The sequence below is a fragment of the Phocoena phocoena genome, chromosome 2 (genome assembly GCF_963924675.1).
Source record: "Phocoena phocoena chromosome 2, mPhoPho1.1, whole genome shotgun sequence".
In the NCBI taxonomy this organism is placed as follows: domain Eukaryota; kingdom Metazoa; phylum Chordata; class Mammalia; order Artiodactyla; family Phocoenidae; genus Phocoena; species Phocoena phocoena.
Window position 1 is genome coordinate 42,932,668 of NC_089220.1, and position 19,679 is coordinate 42,952,346.

General features: G+C 41.2%; 1 protein-coding gene and 1 pseudogene across 1 annotated transcript in view; both read left to right on the forward strand.

Moving 5' to 3' along the window:
* The window catches only part of SLC35F4 (solute carrier family 35 member F4), a 292,727-nt gene that overhangs the window by 69,470 nt on the left and 203,578 nt on the right, over positions 1 to 19,679 (forward strand). The window lies entirely within an intron of this gene.
* LOC136143114 (torsin-1A-interacting protein 2-like) lies at positions 11,244 to 12,875 on the forward strand (annotated as a pseudogene).

Sequence of the window (19,679 nt, forward strand, 5' to 3'; positions counted from 1 at the left end):
TCTGACAACTGCTGGGGGCTGTCAAAATGCGAGAGACACATCCTCTGCCTTTCAGGAATTTACAGTCTATAATCAGCAATGAACATGTGAAGTTCAGCAGGTGCTCACAGCTGTACCCTTGGCTTCCCCAGGCCGGGCCAGTTTAGGGGTAACTGTAACTAACGCCTGTAGTTAGAAACACGATGGCTCTAATTCCCACCACCAATGCTAGACTTCTAGGCCCATTCAAAGTGTCCCACAATGATTTATTAGAGAGTGCCACAAGCCCAGAGCATGCAACACCATGGGGAAATTACTATTTCCATCCTCTTTTTTCCCCCTCCCTGTGGTGTGGCTAGCTGCTGAGCCAACCGTGACTGTCTCTCTGTGATTCCTGGCACTAATTGTGCCATTACTTCCTGCCCTGGACCGTCCTCCTCTGTCAGACCACCAGTTCTGTAGATCTTGTTGGGGCATCTGCACACTTGATTGCACAGCTCTTTATAAAATACTAATGTTTGTTAAATGCTGTATGCCATGCAAGGTGCGAAAAGCTGTATTTCAGAGTGCCTTCTGCGAGGAAGGTGGGGATGCCATGTCTGTGTTGGAGCTGGGCCATGATATTGAAAGGCTGTATTGCATAATGAAGAAAGCAAGGACTCTGGATCTAAATGCCTGGGCTGGCCCTGGCCCTGACAATCACAGGCTATGTAATCTCGGGCAAGTTACTAAGCCTCTCTGTGCCTTGCTTTCCTCATCTGTGAAATAATAAAAATGATAATACTGGGCCTCCCTGGTGGCGCAGTGGTTGAGAGTCCGCCTGCCGATGCAGGGGACACGGGTTCGTGCCCCGGTCCGGGAAGATCCCACATGCCGCGGAGCGGCTGGGCCCGTGAGCCATGGCCGCTGAGCCTGCGTGTCCGGAGCCTGTGCTCCGCAACGGGAGAGGCCACAACCGTGAGAGGCCCGTGTACCGCAAAAAAAAAAAAAGATAATACTCATTTCATATGTTTGCTGTGGGAATCAAATGAGTTAATCAACGTAGAGCACTTAGAACAGCAGCTGGCACCCAGGAAGCTCTATAGCAATGCTGTTTGCTCTCACTGTTGTTGTTATTATCCCTTCAGCCCTCAGGGGGTGTGGACAGGATCTGGGGCTGAGGACCTCCAATGCTGCTATCTCTGGGATTAAGCAGTTTCATTACGTTATAGAATTATAATACATATGTCATTTTCTGTAACTGCCATGACTTGAGAAAAGTTGATAGGCCCAGCTTTTACACAGGTCTCTTTCAAACCTTAGAAAGACTCTAAGAGATGTTTCTTTTTCTTTTTCTTTTTTTAAAAATAAATAAATTTATTTATTATTTATTGGCTGTGTTGGGTCTTCATTGCTGTGCGTGGGCTTTCTCTAGTTGCCAGAGCGGGGAGTTCTCTTTGTTGTGGAGCACAGGCTCTAAGCACGTGGGCTGCAGTAGTTGTGGGCTTGCAGGCTCTAGAGTGCAGGCTCAGTAGTTGTGTCACACGGGCTTAGTTTCTCTGCGGCATGTGGGATCTTCCTGGACCAGGCCTTGAACCCGTGTCCCCTGAATTGGCAGGCAGATCTTAACCACTGCACCACCAGGGAAGTTCCGAGATGTTTCTATTTTTGTGTTCATTTTGTAGATAATGAAACTGAGGTTAACAAACATGCCCCGACTCATACACTTAGAAAATGGCAGAATTGGATCCAAACCCAGATTCATTGGGCCCAGGACACTTGGCCATTGGGCAAAATGCCACACTGTTTTCTCCAGGGATATAGGGACAGCTCCTTTTCCCCATTCTTTATCCCACTTTGTCATATGCTCCCCATGTTCTGTTACCTACTGTGTCCCATGTCTCTCAAATATTTGTGAATATATTTTGTGAATATCTCCCCATGCTGCCCTTCTTCAAGGACTTAGTCAAAGGCCAGAGGGGCGATGCTAGTGGGCCAGGCTGGTGGAGGCCAGTCTCTTTTCCTTTAGCCTGACTTCTATTTTGAAGGATGCTTAGTGGTTGTATGTAAGTAGATCCCTAAAGGGAGGAGGGGAGGGGATGGGTACAGTTTGAGCTCCAGCTGAGATCTAATTCTCTCTGTACTGCCGATTTGTACTTGCTCTGGATCTTGACATGTAAAAGGTTCCCAGAAACATTACACCACAGAGACTATATTTAGGCGGTTTTAATAGGGTAACATGGCTCTGCTGTATTCCTTACGGTCCCACCAGGGAATACACATCAGTGATTATCAAGGCTGAGCGCTACACTGTTACTCCACTTGCTGGTGATTGGAATAAGAAGACTTCTTTCTTCTCAAAAATTAATTAATGGGTCAAATTCACAACAAACTCAGATACTTGACTTACTATTATTTTAATTGGAGGGCATTTACTGCAGACTTCACTCACTGTCATTTGACCTTCACCTGACTTGTGAGAGACTCTGCCACCTGAGTCACATGCCACATCTTGGTCTGATGGAAACGTAGGCTCTAGATTTTGTTTTGCAGTGTCCCGTGCTTCTTCCATATTTCCCTCTTTTTGTATTTCTTTTCTTCACATCTTCCTTTCCCCTCTTTTTTCCCTAGAAAAACAAAGTAAGAAAACAGCTGTGAAGGTGCTTTGAAAGTTAAAGAGCTTTACAAACCTTTGGTGCTCGCAGAATACCAAGTGTCTTCCATGTCTCTGTTGTCCTTGAAGGGGGAGAGGGTTATGTGGTCAGTACCTGTTAAATGCCAGGCATTGCATGAGGCCTCTTGGTATATATTTTTTTAAATTCTCATAATGACCTTGCAAGACTGTTATTCTTATCTTTATTCTATAGAAGAGGCATTTCAGGCTCAGAAAGATTAACTTGCCCCAAGCCAACAGCCAAGTAAGTGAAGAATCTGGAAGTAGTGAACTTACACGCTGAAATCTTTTCTGTTTTCACCCATTTTCCCTTGCCTTTCTAAGCTACGGTGCTCACTTATGGTGGGAAATAAGGAAGAATTAGCCAATTCAAGTAATAAGTAACACAGACTTGAATTTGGAGAAGCTGCTGCTTCAGTTGTAATCCCAGATCCCCAATCAAACTTTACCGATTCCTCTCTCCAGCTTAGCTCTGCCAGGGCCTCTGCTACCCGCATTGCCCTCTACTTTGAACTCAAGAGGTTTCTGGGTAACATTTGTTTTATCATCTCCAAAACTGGAATTTGGGACAGAAGTTTCTCTTAATAAGTCAGTTTATCACTGGACAGTATAAGAATCGTGAATACTGTGCAAATTTATGCAAATCACCCATCTGCCTTAAGGGAGATTTAAAGTAAGATGGGGCCACACCTTCCGGGTGTGTAGTCTGAATGGCCGCTTTCACTTCCATATGGGGTGAGGTGAGCCCTTTTCTTTGAGCCTTACTGAGACTTGTGTAATTCTGAGTCCTTGACCCCATGTTAAGGTCTGGCCTTTTTGTACAGCATTCTCTGAAATACTGCCTAGATCATAAACAGGTTCTGACCAAGGTCAAAGACAGAGCTATATCATTTTTCAATTGGAAAAACTGCCTACTATGGACGGTCTTAGAGCTGTCAGGCATTTGGAGACTTTGTTGCGGGAAGGATGGATTCACATGTACCTGGGCAAAAGACATCGGCTGTTGATGCTAACAAGGGTGAGAGCAGAGGCTAAAACTGAGGATGGTCAGTGGTGGCAAGGGACAATTTGAGGGGCTCTCTGCCCCCTAAACTCCGTCAGCCTCCCTAAACTACTGTAAATAAGAAATAAACAAGCAAAAGGTGAAAACCATTCAACAGATATTTTTCGACCTTTCTACTCAGTGTGGTTATCTACAGAGTATCAGCGTCACCTGGGAGCTCGCTAGAAAAGCAGCCTCCCAGGATCCACCCCAGGCCTACTGAGTTAGAATCATGTCACGTGATTCTGCGCACAGCCACGAGCTGAAGGTCGGGGCAGCCATTTTATACCAGGAACTGTGGTCTTGAGGGCTGGGTGTGGGGCCTCTGCACACAGCACTCTATGAACAAGTGAAACTGGACGAAGCACCAAGGAAAAGAAAAAAAAGGTTAGACTTTATTTTATTACCCAGATTCTGTTTTTATTTCAGGAATTGTTAATGGGCTTTGCCAGTGACATTAAGTGAAGGATAACTGAATTAAGGGTTCTTCAAGGATAGGTGAATTAAGGGTTCGAAATTAAAACAGTGCTGTGAGGAGGATTTCTCTGGGGAAAGCTGAGTTGCGAATCCACCCAAACTAAGCAAGAGGAAGAAGTAGGGAGGTGCTCAGTCGCTCATCTCAGATCTGAGGAGACTTCTACCTGACCAGCTAGAGCTTAGCATGTGACTCTAGTGGGGAGCGGGGTGTAGTAGCCGGCTGTCCGTCACCCACTAACCCATCCCCACTGGGAAATCGGAGGAGCCAGGGAGACGGGAGAGCCCTTCGAGTGGCAGAGGTGCAAAGCTGCGGCTGTGTCTGAATGGTCACACTGCCCTCGGGTGGAATGCGGATCCTAGGAACCGGGTGGGGAACCAATGGCTGGGAATAATTTTAATAGGGGTCACCCAGGGGAGGAGACCATGGCAGTAAAAGGCTGTGAGGTGACATTGGTTGTTGCGATGGGCCGGGGCGGGGAATAGGGAACAGAAGCGGAGCGTGCTTGGGAATGGGCAGCCCAGCGAGCGTCATTGATGGGTAAATGGGGGTTGTTGTCAGAGGAACCTCGAAGGGAGTCTCTAGAGAATTCGTAAAGATACTCACCATGGAAATGTCAGTTCTAGATGTCTTCTAACACTAGGAAGAATAGCACTACCTTACTGTGTAGTGCTCACCAAGTAGGAATTTTTCTGCCCCTTTACTTCCCCCTCACAGCTTCAACCCTGGGGGAGACACAGGTCAGAAATAGCAGCTAAGTTCTGGGAGAAAGAATTTAAAACTAGAAGATGTTAACACCGAGGTGCGGGAGCGTCTTGCGCCTGGTCCTGCATAAGGTGGGGGGGGTGTGTGGAAGGGAGACTTTTGGGTGACGATTGATCTGTTTGTCACTATATCTGACTAGACACTTTTAAATACTGACTTGGGATTGCAGTTGGAATTTACAGTGATAGTAGATTATCTTTCTAACCCAAGCATGACCATAAAAGTCAAGGTTAAAGGAAGGACCTGACTGGGTTTAAAGAGACAATGGGAAAAAACAAATTTTTGTGATTAAACCCCCTAAGTCTTGCTTATTCAATGTGCCAGTTACAGTGAAGGATTAGCCGAAAGAGAAACACCTGTAAGTTCAGAGGAGCGTTAGCTAGAAGATGACTTGATATGATTCAGCCTTTGATTATTTTGGTCGGTGCCTGGAAACACATTTTTCTATGGGGACCAAACTGTGTAGGTATGGGCAGTGCCTACTACATCAGCAGTTACCAAGGAGTGGTCGTTTTAAGGGATACAAAGAAAAGGAATTTTCAAAGAGTAAGATTTAAGCATTTGTTTTAATGTATTATATTAATCAGAATAAACTAAGTGCTGTCATAAACTATCTCAAAATCAAAGTGAGTTAAGAGAATAAAGGGTTATTTTTCACCTCACATCACAGTCCAATGTGGGCTTTAGTGGGGATGGGTTCTGTGTTCCACAGTTGTTCAGGGACTCAGACTCCCTGAGTTTGGGGGCTTTCGGTTCCTCTGGTCCTTGAGTCGATTTCCTCCAGCCACAGACCGACAAAGAGGGGACATTCAGGATCACTGACGGTGCCAGGAATCACTTCCGTGGCACCGTCCCTTGGCCAGAGCCTGTGACGTGACCCTGCCTAACTGCAAGGGTTGCTGGGAAATGTCTGGTAGCTGTGTGACCAGTGAGCAAAGGAAACGGGGTGGGACTCACCACTGTCTCTCTTCATGGACACCTTATGAGAGGTACAGCCCATCAAATCCCTGATTTCACAGACACAGTACTGTTGCTTAGGTTAAAACTAAAGTTGTAGAGCCACTTCCTGCTGACCACTTGAATCACTTGAAGGCCGGTTCCTGTGGGGAAGGAGTTGGGGTGTCCTTATCACTGCAGATAAGGACACTGAAGGATGTGGTGGGGAAAATGCCATTATGAAAACCCAGAATGATTCAGGTGTATTCAACCTCTGTAACTTTCTGCTTAGGGCATAGCAAAAGGGCAGCAAAAATGAATTAAAACCCTCTTTCCCTTCAGGGCACTTTAATTAATCTTACAGTAAGGCTATTTAAAATGAAGCTTTCATTATTGACTTATCATCAACAGTAATTTCTTGCAAGAGGAAAACAGACTTTTCCAGAGTGGATTTTTAGAAATCAATTGGTGATTATTCTTTGTATTTTATTTTCATTTTTAAACTTAAAATTTTACTATTGAGTGATTAACAGCTATTTCTTGTGCACGAAAAATAGAATTTTGGGGTGTGCATTTTTTGTTAAATGGTTATTATGCTTTGCATTTCATTTTTATTTTTATACTGTGAGAGCATTGACTTATTTTCACTGCCTTTGTCTTTATAGTCACTTTCTGTACTTGAGGTGGGTCAGAGCTGACTTTGGAGCCAGGACACCTGGGGCAGAGCCAAGTCTGCCCCTCACTAGCTGCCTGACTTTGAGCAAATTTCCTAATCTCTCTATGCCTCAGTTTTCTCATCTATAAAACGACAGCAGTAACAGTACCTACCTCATAGGACTGTGGTGAGAATTCAATGAGGTGATATTTATAAAGTCTGGCATAGACTAAATGCTATGTATGTTTTTGGTGTTAATCTTTGACAAGTGACACTCAATTTCCTTTTGCAGTAGTTTTCATTTGGCATCATACTTAAAGTAAAAAACAATGAGCCTTTTAAAAGAGAAACATTAATAAATAATAGCACAAGTCGTTGTAGAGTGCTATGGCCAGAACTGTGATGTTGGTAAGCAGATAATTCAAGTGTGGACTGCGTCTCGTGTGATCGATGGCTTCCTTATAAATCAGGCAGTAGATTTGGCTTGGAGTTTTTGCAAATCAATCAGCAATGAATGAAAGCCCTTTTCTAAGAGTAAGTATAGTGATTTGCTATACTTATTATTGGAATAAAACCACCCTAAAACTGATACTTGAAGAGGCTTGGTTTCTGAACAAGTTGAGATATAGAACAATGCAAAGACAGGGACCATTTATTTCCTGTTTACTGTCAGAAGCCAGTAAAGGTAATGGCTTTGGCTGTACTGGCCTCATGGATTGCTAACAGCTGTGAACCCAGGAGTTAGACAGAACTGCCTAACTGGGCTCCGGCAGGAATCCCCTGGGGGAAGAGGAGGCCCACCCAGTGGAGGCTCCGGGCACAGAGGAACAGAGAACTTGTGCCCAGCGTGAGCAGGCATACTCTCAAGAGAAAGAAAGTAGAGAATGGAGCAGAGCTTGCCTTTTCCATTTGCCCCGAATTTAACAATCCCCACTTGTCACTCCTCTTCCTCAGGGGTAAGAGTGTGCTTATGAAAAATTCCTTTTAGTGAAGGGGAAAACTCTCTCTCTCTAATAAAGGCCCAAACTGTTAGGGTGCTCTGTTGTTTGGTCTCCTTTGTAATCGTATGACTTACAGTGTCTGCACTTCTCTTTCTAGTATTAATTAACTACATATGGCATTAATTAACTATATATGGCGTCACTCACTGGCGTCTCCTCCACGAGTCTGTCATTCTTCCTGGTGAGACTTCTGCTGCATCCACAGACAAATGGGGGAGGCGGCAAGTTAAGGTATTTTCTCTTTATCAGGAAGAAAAAGAAAAGTAGTGGAGCCCCTGCTTTAAAAAAAAAATCAGTTCATGGGTGATCTTAGTTGCCGTGATGCAACTGGTGTGTGTGTGTGTGTGTGTGTGTGTGTGTTCGAATAGACAGGAGGTAATTTTTTTACTTTTTGGCACTTTCAGATCATAAGAGAATTTAACACTAAGCGAACTCCCAAAATTGCTCCTGAGCCTTCCTAGATATTTAGGTAAATCTTTGAAGTGAGACACAGTAGTCTTTCATTGTTAATTTCACAAACTGCCAATAAGCTACTTTCCATATCTTTTAAAGATATGCTTGTAAAATGACATAGCCTATTAATTTTTAATGAACGTTTCTAGATTTTAAGCACACAAAATTTTCAACTAGTAATAGCATGTGTAATTTTCTGAAGCTGAAAAACAATAGCACAGTTGTTTATTTATGCTTTGGTCTGCTAAGCTTCTCATTACCAGACAAGGAAATAGCATATCATATTTTTACAAACTGTTTAACAGCGGTTATTAGTAGCAGTTCCTCACAAAGCCAGGTGGGAAGTAGTTTTATTTTTTTCAAAAGTTTGCTTTGGAAATGAAAACACTTTTGCTTTATACAAAATTACTTTTGCAATATGGGAATTCTGATTTTAAAAAAAAGAGACATTGTCTCTCCATAGCGCAGTGGTAACATTTTTAAGATTCTAATGACATACTCAGGAAACATTCATAAATCAGTTAAGTATCTAGCACAGTAATGTTTTACTCTGTGTGGCCTTAGGAAAATGATTTCACATTTCTATTTTCTACTTGTCTTTGAAGAAATAGAGATCATGGTAATCTATTAACATCTTTGAAGCTCTCTGGGATAAAGAATATGCTAATTATTCTTTTGATATTATAATATTTATACTTTATTTAAATATGACTTTTGAATTAGACCAGTCCATTCTGTTGAACTAATGACAAATTTGGAGATATGATTGGTGTGTCTTTGGGACACAGAATTTCCATGTCCTATGTAATCTCAAAATTTCCCTGGTCTTGTGATAATAAGATGGCAGCTTCATTTTTAATGACCATGCTGTAAGGCACTGTTGACTCTTTTCTAGAGATTATATCATTTCATTGTTTTTGTTAACATTAGTTTGAAAAAATTGCAGCTCTAATTTTAGCTGTGGGGACAAATATTTGTGTTGTTGGTGATTAACAAGACTTCTGAAGGTCAGATATAAATACATAAACTCTACTGCAATATTAGTTTGCATTTCCCCTTTTTTTGGTAAGGGTGTGGAAAAAGCCAGAACAAAGTATACCAAAAAGGGAATGATAGTTTGAAAGAATAAAGTTGTAATTTAGAAAAGGTAATTTCAGGGCTTCCCTGGTGGCGCAGTGGTTGAGAGTCCGCCTGCCGATGCAGGGGACACGGGTTCGCGCCCCGGTCCGGGAAGATCCCACATGCTGCGGAAAGGCTGGGCCTGTGAGCCATGGCCGCTGAGCCTGCGCGTCCGGAGCCTGTGCTCCGCAACGGGACAGGCCACGACAGTGAGAGGCCCGCGTACCGCAAAAAAAAAAAAAAAAAAAAAAAAGGTAATTTCAAAAGATACCTTGAGTAATGCATATTCAATATGAAAAATACTGGTAATGCAGAAAAAAAAAAAACAGTCACTCAAATGTTCTATTACTTAAAGACAGTGTTAACAATCCTGAGAATATTCCAGATCTGGTTTTCTAGTACACTTTCATTTTACATTGTTGTGATTATACTCTTGATACTATTGTATTGCTGCTTTTTTCATTTACTATTAGAACATAAGCAATTTATAAATTGTCACAAACTTCTCACAAACTATTTTCATTGGCAACATAATCTATTATCAAATGGTATAGAATAACAGATCATTTACCCTTATTAGTGTGATTGGTGCTCTGATATTTACTGAGTTTTGGGAGTTTATCCTCTGCCTCATTTATTCTCTCCTCCTCTCTGCTTGGTCTGCTAAACAAAACTAAGACTTTGGTGCATTTACTATAAAAGTTCTAAACCTGCCTGAGCAGGACTTCTGGTTCCAAAAGACAGAGCAGCATAAAACTCAGATGCAACATGGTAATTACATTATTTAATTATGAGACAGATATGTGCACATTTCTCTGTAAAGTGGATTTGTTCAAACTCAGTAGCTTCTGGATCCTAGGAGAAATTGAAACATTGTCTCTTGAGAAGGTGTGTGCTTCCGGCAACAAAAATGAAAATAAACAAGTGGGACTACATTAAACTAAGGAGGTACAGCACAGCAAACAACAAATTGAAAAGGTAACCTACAAAATGGAAAAAAAAAATCACAAACCGTATATCTAATGAGATTAATATATAAAATATATAAATAACTCATACAACTCCATAGCAAAAAAAAGCAAATAATTCAACTTAAAGGTGGGCAAAGGACCTGAATAGACATTTTTCAAAAGAAGGCATATAAATGGCCAAGAGGTACACGAAAAGATGCTCAATATCACTCATCGCCAGGGAAATGCAAATCAAAACCACAATGAGATACCACCTCACACGTCTTAGAATGGCTATTATCCAAAAGACAAGAAATAGCAAGTGTTGGAGAAGGGTGGAGAAAAGGGAATACTTGTGTACTATTGGTGGGAATGTAAATTGGAGTAGTCATTATGGAAAGCAGTATGGAGGTTCCTCAAAAAATCACAAATAGAACTACCAAATGACCCAAACATCCTACTCTAGGTATATATGTAAGAAGGAATTGGGGGGATTCCCTGGCAGTCCAGTGGTTAGAGCTCCATGCCCTCACTGCCGAGGGCCTGGGTTCAATCCCTGGTTGCAGAACTAAGATCCTGCCACAAACCCATGTTCATTGCAGCATTATTCACAATAGCCAAGATATGGAAACAACCTAAGCGTCTGTCAGTCTGTGAATGGATAAAGATGTAGTAGACACATACAGTGAAATGTTACTCAGCCTTGAGAAAGAAGGAAATCTTGCCACTTGTGACAAGATGGTTGAACCTTGAGGGTATTATGCTAAGTGAGATAAATCCAACAAAGAAAGACAAATACTGTATGACCCTCACTTAAATGTGGAACCTAAAAAAGTCAGACATAAAAACAGTAGAATGGAGGTCACCAAAGGCTGGGGGGGTGGAGGAATTGGGGAGATGTTGTTTAAGATGATGTTTACAGCTAGTAGATAAATAAGCATAGTGAATAATAGTCAATAATGCTGTACTATAAACTTCAAAGTTGCCAAGAGACTAGATCTTAATTGTTCTCATCACACACACACAAAATGATAATTATGTATCATGATAGAGGTATTAGCTACCAGCTTGGGTAGTAAACATACATAATATCTAAATGTATCAAACCAACACATACATCTTAAACTTACACAATGTTACATGATCTCAATTTTAAAAAATTATAATATGAAAGTCCATTTTTAAAGAAAAATAAGGTGTGTGCTTGAGAGCCTCATGGCTTATGGTGGTAAGTATCGGCAGCATCCCCAGGCTGAGTGCGATGTGGAAGACAGTACAGTATGTGGTAGTTTGTGAAAACCAATTCATCTAAATGAACTTACAGGAGTTTTTAGATTTTTCCACAATTTTACCTCTTTCCCGATAAAGGTCTAACTCTTTTTTTTTTTTTTTTTTGCGGTACGCGGGCGTCTCACTGTTGTGGCCTCTCCCGCTGTGGAGCACAGGCTCCGGACGCGCAGGCTCAGCGGCCATGGCTCACGGGCCCAGCCGCTCCGCGGCATGTGGGGTCTTCCCGGACCGGGGCACCAACCCGCGTCCCCTGCATCAGCAGGCGGACTCTCAACCGCTGCACCACCAGGGAAGCCCAGGTCTAACTCTTTTTAATCAAGCTAACCATTTAGGGTCATTAATTAGGATCACTTAAAACTGAGTGTAAGGGACGGGGACGACGTTCTGTTCCGCCGCGTCCAAGGGGTGCAGCTTGGCGTTGTGGAGCAGAAAGAACACTCGAAGGGCTTTCCTGACATTGACAGTCGACGATTTAAAACCCCGCTAGAATTTGTAAGTGTGTGAAGCATTCCCAGACCCTTCAACCAACTCAACAGCAGCTACTTCCCTGTGACTGGGTCCTGGTTAAGGTCCTGCCAAGAAAGACTTCATTGCATCCACGCTCAAGAGGACTCTGCCAGGTTTTCCTGACCCCTCTACATCGCTATCAAGTGCCAAGGCCTTAAGACTTGGGTACGTGTATTGCAACGGCAAGAGTGCCAGTGCCCACCAAAGACCCACTGGACCTGTCAGCTCCTCTGTTTCACCAAGCAGACATAATAACTTACCAGCAAAGCAGAGTAAGCCAGGTGCCTCTGCGTGACACCACCAGCTGATAACACACAAGAAAAAATCATTAACTTAGCCTAGAACCCTACCTTTTCTTGAGAAGCTGGGATTTAAAGGAGCTATTCTGAGATCTGTGCTGCTAGTAAGTGATAACATGGACTGGATCAGTCCCTGAGTTCAGAGACTTGGTGGCAAGTGAGTGAAAAACAGACAACGAAATGTTGAAGAATTGTACAGAGGTGCAAGCCAAATTTTACCCTCTCCAAGTAATGGTGGTTGGACTGAGAAAGTGCTAAACCAAACCTGTAATAGGACTGGTTGTTTGGGTGTCTCTCTTTGTCATTGTGGCCTCTTACTGTTACGTTGCTTTCTGTGTTGTCTCTCTAGGTCCCATTGTTCTCAGATAATTCACATTGCCCTGACTGTGGACAGCAATGGTTCCCTAGTTTAGAACTAGGCCACTGGTTGTACCAAACTGAACTGGTTGAGAATGAATGTTACCAAGTATTCTTAGACCGTATTAACAGAGCTGATTATTGCCCTGAGTGTTATCCTGATAATCCTGCTAATAGAAGCCTTGTTCTTCCTTGGTCTTTCCCACTTGAGGGGGCTCCCCAAAATCTTACCAGGTGGACCTTTGAAAAAGCTTGCCACCCATTTCTTCTGGGTCCTCCACTGGTTAGAAAAAGGATTTATGACTCTAGAGTTGCTGGTTTTAACCCTGCATTACAGTGAATCCTGATCAGAACAGACAAAACCTTGAACAAAAAACCTGGCCAAAGCAAATAACTTCTTAAACTTAAGATTTTCTTAAAGTAAAAATCATGGAGACTCTAGAGGGTTGCGTACTAGTAGCCCAAGGAAGATGGAAAAATGACTCCTTTCTATATCTGATCCAGACTGTCACTGCTCTGGGAAACTGCTTAAGTTGTTGTTGGATCTGCTTCCAGGGTCTATGCATCTCTTCTTTAGAATGAATTTAATCAGCATTCCAAGCCAGACTGTTCATCTAGAACCTGACTAATCCATATTTCCTATGTTTTGGAATTAGCTTACTCCTAAAAATCTCCACAGCCTAATGATTGACATTATTATGACACGGTAGTCCTGGAGGAGAAGCCCCATACTGTGTGTACTTTCATTATATTCTAGTGATAACTTTTGTGGGAAAGCATCCTTGTAGCTGAATTCTAGATTATTCCAGTAAAACAACTAGACATTTTAATAATAAACTATATTGTTCTAAATTCTACCTCATATATTAATCGGTGATAATTATATATATATATAATTTATTCATATATAACTATTCATCATTGGCTCTATTTAGCTCATCGTCAATGTGGGTATGACGTGATCGATAACTGGTCACTGTCAGAGAAATCACATTCAATCAGGCAACACCTATATAGGTGACACAGAAGCATGCAGAAGTGCCTCTGTCTACATCTCCTTGGCTCTACGTAAGCAAATACTATCCTGTCTTTGTGGTGACTGAATGTAGAATGTCCTCCCCTGGCAATGGAAAAGTACCTGTCCTAGGAGATAGGTGACTAAAGAAGTTACTCAGCTTGACTCCATATATATTACGAACAGTTTAGCGGAAGCATTTTTCTTAGAACTAAGAAGGTCTTACCTGACATTGGCCTCATTCTGGCCTTCACTTGTTCATAAGAATCATGGAACTAGAGTTCAGGTAAGAAACTTAGAAAAAGCATTGAAAACATCTCAGAGGCCACCGAACAATTTAAAAATTCCACTTAAGATTCTAGATAACCCAGTGCTTGTGTAGCAACTCAATGTTCTCAAGGTCCCAGGTCCTTTCTCTCTTTCCCCTCCGGGATCCTTATCACATTGGCTTTTTGTCCTCACAGTTCTCAACGAGTACAATGTAGCTTGTTGCTGCTCAAGACATTTCAATCCCAATCAAAGGCTGGAAGTAGGGAGTAAAAAGCTTTCTCCTTTGAGGTCTGTTTCTTTTATTGGGGAAGAAGATCTTTCTCAAAAGTCCCTCACAGATTTTTTCTTACATCTCATTACAGCAAGGATTTTTTCCGTACATCCTTGAATCACAAGGGAGCCTGGGAAACCTGGCAGAGGGGACTGGAGTTGGCATTGCCTGGATAGGGCACGTTGTCTCCCCTAATAAAATCAGAGCTCTTTTAGGAAGGAAGAAGGAAGGAATGAATGGCTGTTGGTATGCAACAAATCATGCCTGCCACATGTTGTTAAAAAGTCACTTGTTAGTCTGTTTAAAGAAGGTATCCCAGAGATCTACCCTGTAACCGCCTTATGTCTGTCATGATGGAAGTTCTCTTCTGTTTTATTGCTGAATAAACTGTGTGGACTGCTAAAAAAAAAAACAGAAACAAAACCAAAACTGACTGTAGAAGATACTGTTGTAATTTGTGTGTGGTTTTCAAATTGACATCACTGTCATTTTGACACGCTTGTGACTGTTGAGTACACTTGGCTCTGGTTCTGTGATTCCTGTACAGATGGTTAGGTGTTTATCTTGTTCTCTAGGTGTTTTCTGCATTCTCTATATGTTATTTCCTTGCAGGGTCTGTCAGTCAGCCTTTCTTGTAATGACGCTGTGTAACGACCTCAAAATCTCAGAGGCTTACAACGAAGTACTTTTTTCCTTGCTCATGGGTCTGTGGTGTTCCCCTGGACTCAGGTAGCCTCAGGCTATGTTCAGGGCTGCTGCATGGGTCTCTTCTGGGGTTCAGAGTGAATGCGCAGTGACTACCTTAGTATATTTCCCTGTGGAACCGGCAGAAGTACAAGAGGGCAACCCAAATGCACAAACCCATTTTAAGTCTCTGCTTGTATTATTTTTACTGATATCCCATTGAAAAAAGTGAGTCATATGGCTAAATCCAAGCTCAGGGGGTGTGGCAGTACAGTCCACACACTACCAGAATATGGCAAGGACATATAATGCTACTATAAGGGAGCGACAAATTGAGACCCATAATTATATTTACCATACAGTGTTTAATATGTTATATTTGGGGCTTAGCTATTTTTTTTCTCTATTGGTTTCTATTTTCATAAGGCAACCAGTCTTTTCTGTGCATTTTAAAATGTCTTTTTCATCAGAGGCTTTTCCTCCCAGATAGCTTTGCATAAGTTTTATGGGCATCGAATACTTTGCTGTTACTCCTCATAGAATGTTTGAGTTGGAAGGTACCTTAGAGTTTCAGTTCTATCACTTTGCAGATCAGAAAACCGAAGTCCAGAGAGGTTAGGTGACTGGCATAAGAACACACAGCTAGCCAATGACAATATATTTTCATGTGCAAAGTGAGGAGCAGGACATTTTAAAGTTTCTTTTTTCCTTTTGACCCTTATGTTCTATCTCATCCTAAGCCAATTCCCAGGGCCACTTCCCGGGAGGGGTTCAACTGGCCTGCCTACTTTGGAAATACTAAGCACAGAATAATAGATGGCAAGGGCAGAGGGAGCACGAATGAGCCCCACTCCCCCTCGCCCTGCAAGTTGGCTGGCAGGCAGTGTCCGTCCTCCCCAGCAGGCGAGGCGGAGCCCTGGAGTGCTGGGCTCTGGGAAAGAGGCACAGGTCTTCTGAAGGTCAGGTGGATGACCTCTCCCTGAGAACACCTTTTAAAATGGTTTCATGAATCCTCCCAGTTGCTAGGAGATTATAGCAAGGTGTTTTCTGTGGACACTTGGGCATGGTTTTGAAAGCCCTTTGGTGTGAGAGAGAGTCATGAAATTAGGAAGTTTGAGATGATTTGTGTATGTGCAAGTGCAAATTAGTGTGCTTCCATATTTTAACGGAGCAGCAAGAGCACATCCATCTTGTCATTGTGTACAAAATTGTTAACAGTTTCATTTGTGTCACCTATCATCTGAGATTCCCAGTGAAACTGAGTAGTTCATCAACATCAGGTAATATTTATTAACAGTTTGTGTCTGTGCGTGTGTGCACGGGTGTAAGCCCCTCAGCTTGGTGCTTAACTGCTTCATTGGTTTCCTTCCATCCGCTATGGCCAGGAGCCAGCTGTGCCTACTTGTTTCATTCTGCACATATGGTGCTTTCAAATGACAGTATTTACATGCAAATTTAAAAAAACAATCATTTTTTGGAGGAAGAACCAAAATTCAGTTGGTTGTTTTTGCTGCCTGAGAAGTTCTTTCCATTACCTATCTGCTCTTAGTGCTTTTGTGTATACGATTGTGATACGTTACAGTGATGTCAATTTGAAACAAGTTGCATAGATAGGATGATAACACGTCGAATCATCTCTAACTTTGACTGAAAAAAAAGTTATATAAAACTTAAAATGCCCACATCAGAATTAGCAGCAGTTTACTCGGCAGCTGAGGTGATCAAGCAAATGCTCTTGAACCTGATGAAAGTAAGAAATGATTATTTATCAGAAATGAAACCTGCAATGCAAGGATGGAGAATTTTACTCTGTAGAAATAAAAAGTTAAATATTTTTATTATTAATTTTATATAATTATTCACAAGTTCACTGCAGAAATATTTTTATACTATAATTTAGGTATCACTTTCAGTAATTTAACTGTTTAGAAATCAACTTGGTATTCATTGTGTTCCTTTTTCAAAGGAGTGAGATTTGTTCTTTTCCATCTAGTGGTTTCTAGTCCAACTGATTTCTGAGTCACTTTCCTGCAGCTGATATTTCTGACAGAATTTATAGTGCTGTGTCATGAATGATTTAGGATTTTTAATTGTACTTGACCACCACATGGCCGGATTGGTTAAATGACTTGAATGTGTAAAGTTGGCTAGAAATTCTGATGACTTCACTGTGGTCAGTTGAATCACTGGGAGTAAACATGGTGGCAAACTCTTGAATCTTTTTTTTCCCTTTCTTTCTTTACTCACATTGGGGCCTCTGTGAATGCTTCCTAAATGAATGGAGTCTTTGAGCTTCTTTTAGATTACCTAAGAGAAACTTGAGGGCTGAGCACACACGTGAAAACCATAGACAAAACATGAAAGTTTGTTTGCCAAGATTTTTCTATTTTTTCATTGATCCAAACCTGGCAGGCATTCAAAGTTGTATCCATACGTACAAACTGACTAGGGAAGGCTATGGCTACATTTAATGGAAATATTAGCAAATAACATTTATTGAGCACTTACAAAATGCCAAGTTGTGTGATAAGCATACATCATCTCTTTTAAATCCGGTTAACAACACTTTGAGGCAAGGAGCTCATTTAATATCTAATAATAGATGAGGAAATTTGGCTTCCAGAAATAATGTAACTTGTTCAATGTTAAGTAGCTAGTAAGTGGTGGAACATGAATTCAAAACCCAATCCTCTGAATTCCACCAATATCTTCAAGATTTCTGGTCTTTTCATTAATCTCCGATGCCATTATGTATGACAATTGAATCCTTAAAGGGTCATTTTTTTCAGAAATACATTTTATCTGTGCATCTGAAGCACATAATCTTGAGTAGTTTTATTCATATATTGTTTGAAGGGTATTATAGTTGTAACATTTTCAGAACATACCCAAAGAGACCTTTTTGTCTCAGGTCCAGGGGCCAGAATGATAAATGAAATGGGAAATCTTAATGAAGTCCAAGCCAAAGGGTGAGTTAAAATGAGCCATGTGGGCCCACAGATGAAGTGTTCATGGATGCTGTAAAGGAGAAAGTTGAAAAAGAACATTTAAGAAATGAGCATAGATAACCTCTGCTTTAAGAGTATATAGATTTTTCTCTAGGTATTGCTTGAGCTACATCATGAATTTTGCTACACAGTATTTTTATAACTCTTCTGAACTTAGTGTGTTCTCATATCTAGTATGATTTCTTTGAGTCATGGGTCATTTAGAAAGTGTGTTTCTTAAATTTCTAAACATATTTTCTTTCAAGGCTATCTTTTGCTAATTGATTCCTAAGCTAATTTATTCTGTGATGAGAGAGTAGATATGTGTGATACTGATTTTCTAAAAATTTTAGATATTTTATTCCTGGCCTACCATATGATCACATTTGTAATTTTTTAATGTATGTCTGAAAATATGTGTTCTATATACATATGTACATGTCATATCTTATTGTGTCTTTGAAATCTTTTGTATCCTTATTGTCTGCTTAATGAATCATTGAGAAAAGTGTTAAAATTTCCCACTAAAGTGTAGATTTATCAGTTTAAAAAAAAAAGAACATAGAAAAGGAGAAACAAATGTAATTTTTCTCAGGTATACCCCTTTCACTATGAATTAAATTGTATTCTGTTAATCAGAGGTCCCTGGGCACATTCTTGGGATTTGGGAAGTTATGCAGTAGAGGAATGTGGACCTTTAGAGAATTCTCTTCCCTGCTTTTCAGACACAAGTGTCTATTTTTTTAAAAAGATAATTCATACACGTTTGTTTTGTTGGGTGCTTTAAAAAGCAAATTTCTCAACTGTGGCCTCATTTCATTGTCAGGGAAAGCAGGCAGAGGAGTTCCCATTGAAGTGGCTGGGTCATCCAGCATCAAGGAAAGGAAAATGGAGTCCTAGGCCAGGAGTCAGGGTACTACCATCGCTGCCATCTAGATTCAGTTGTGATGTCTGGCATCATCACAGAGATATTTCATGTCATGTAATACTCTGGGCAACAGAGGGCTAATTTTTCAATATCAAAACATTTGATATATTATGATTAACCTGATAATCATTTTGATTACATTTGTATACTATAATAAATATTTTCCTAGTTACTCTGCTGGTGATGGGTATGGTGAAACTGTCCTTGATAAGCGAGGGTAGTTTGGTAAACATTTGTCACTTGTGCTACTGTCTCATGCATGGATGTCCTCTCAAAGATTACTGGGGTGTATTGGTCTCACTTGGATTGCTTTGCCTTCAGAACTCTGTTGTTCTTCTTATGGTTTTCCTCCTTCAATCCTCAGGGAAGATTTGTTCTGGGAAATTTATTTACTGGTGGCAAGAATTGACCACACGGCTTCTGTGACTAACGCGTACTGATTTCTCAGGGCCCAGAGTTAGCATTGGCTTCTGAGAACTCCATTCGAGTTCCTGGGGACAACATGGCAGTAACTGTATGGAATCTGCTTTCACAAAGTAACTGGCAGTTGCCACAGACACTTAAGGAATTGTCAGTTAGTTTCACATTTCGGGTCATGTTTGAGGGATTGTTTCTCTACAGCCTCTTTTGCCACAATTTCTATTAAAAAAGACTATTCTTTACACAGCCATTTTTTAAAGTTGAGTAACCGATATCTGGCGGACAAGTTACAGCTAAATATGCTGGACTGGCTTTCCTGATAAAAGATGTATCTTAACTGTGGCAGAGAGAAAAAAAAAAAGCCTTGATGGCAGACAGACCTGGGTATGAATTCTGGCTTTGTCTCATACTAACTGTAAGACTTTATGGTTTCCTGGCTTTGTCCTGAACTAACTTAAGACCTCAACAGGGTGTTGTCTGTTGCCTCATCTATAACGTGGATCCAAAAGTGACTTCCCTGTAGGGTTGGTGGGTTATTTATGGTGTATGTGCCTAATGCGTATTCCTAGCTCATCGTAAGTGCTCAATAAAAACTCGTTGATATTGTTTAACATATATAATTG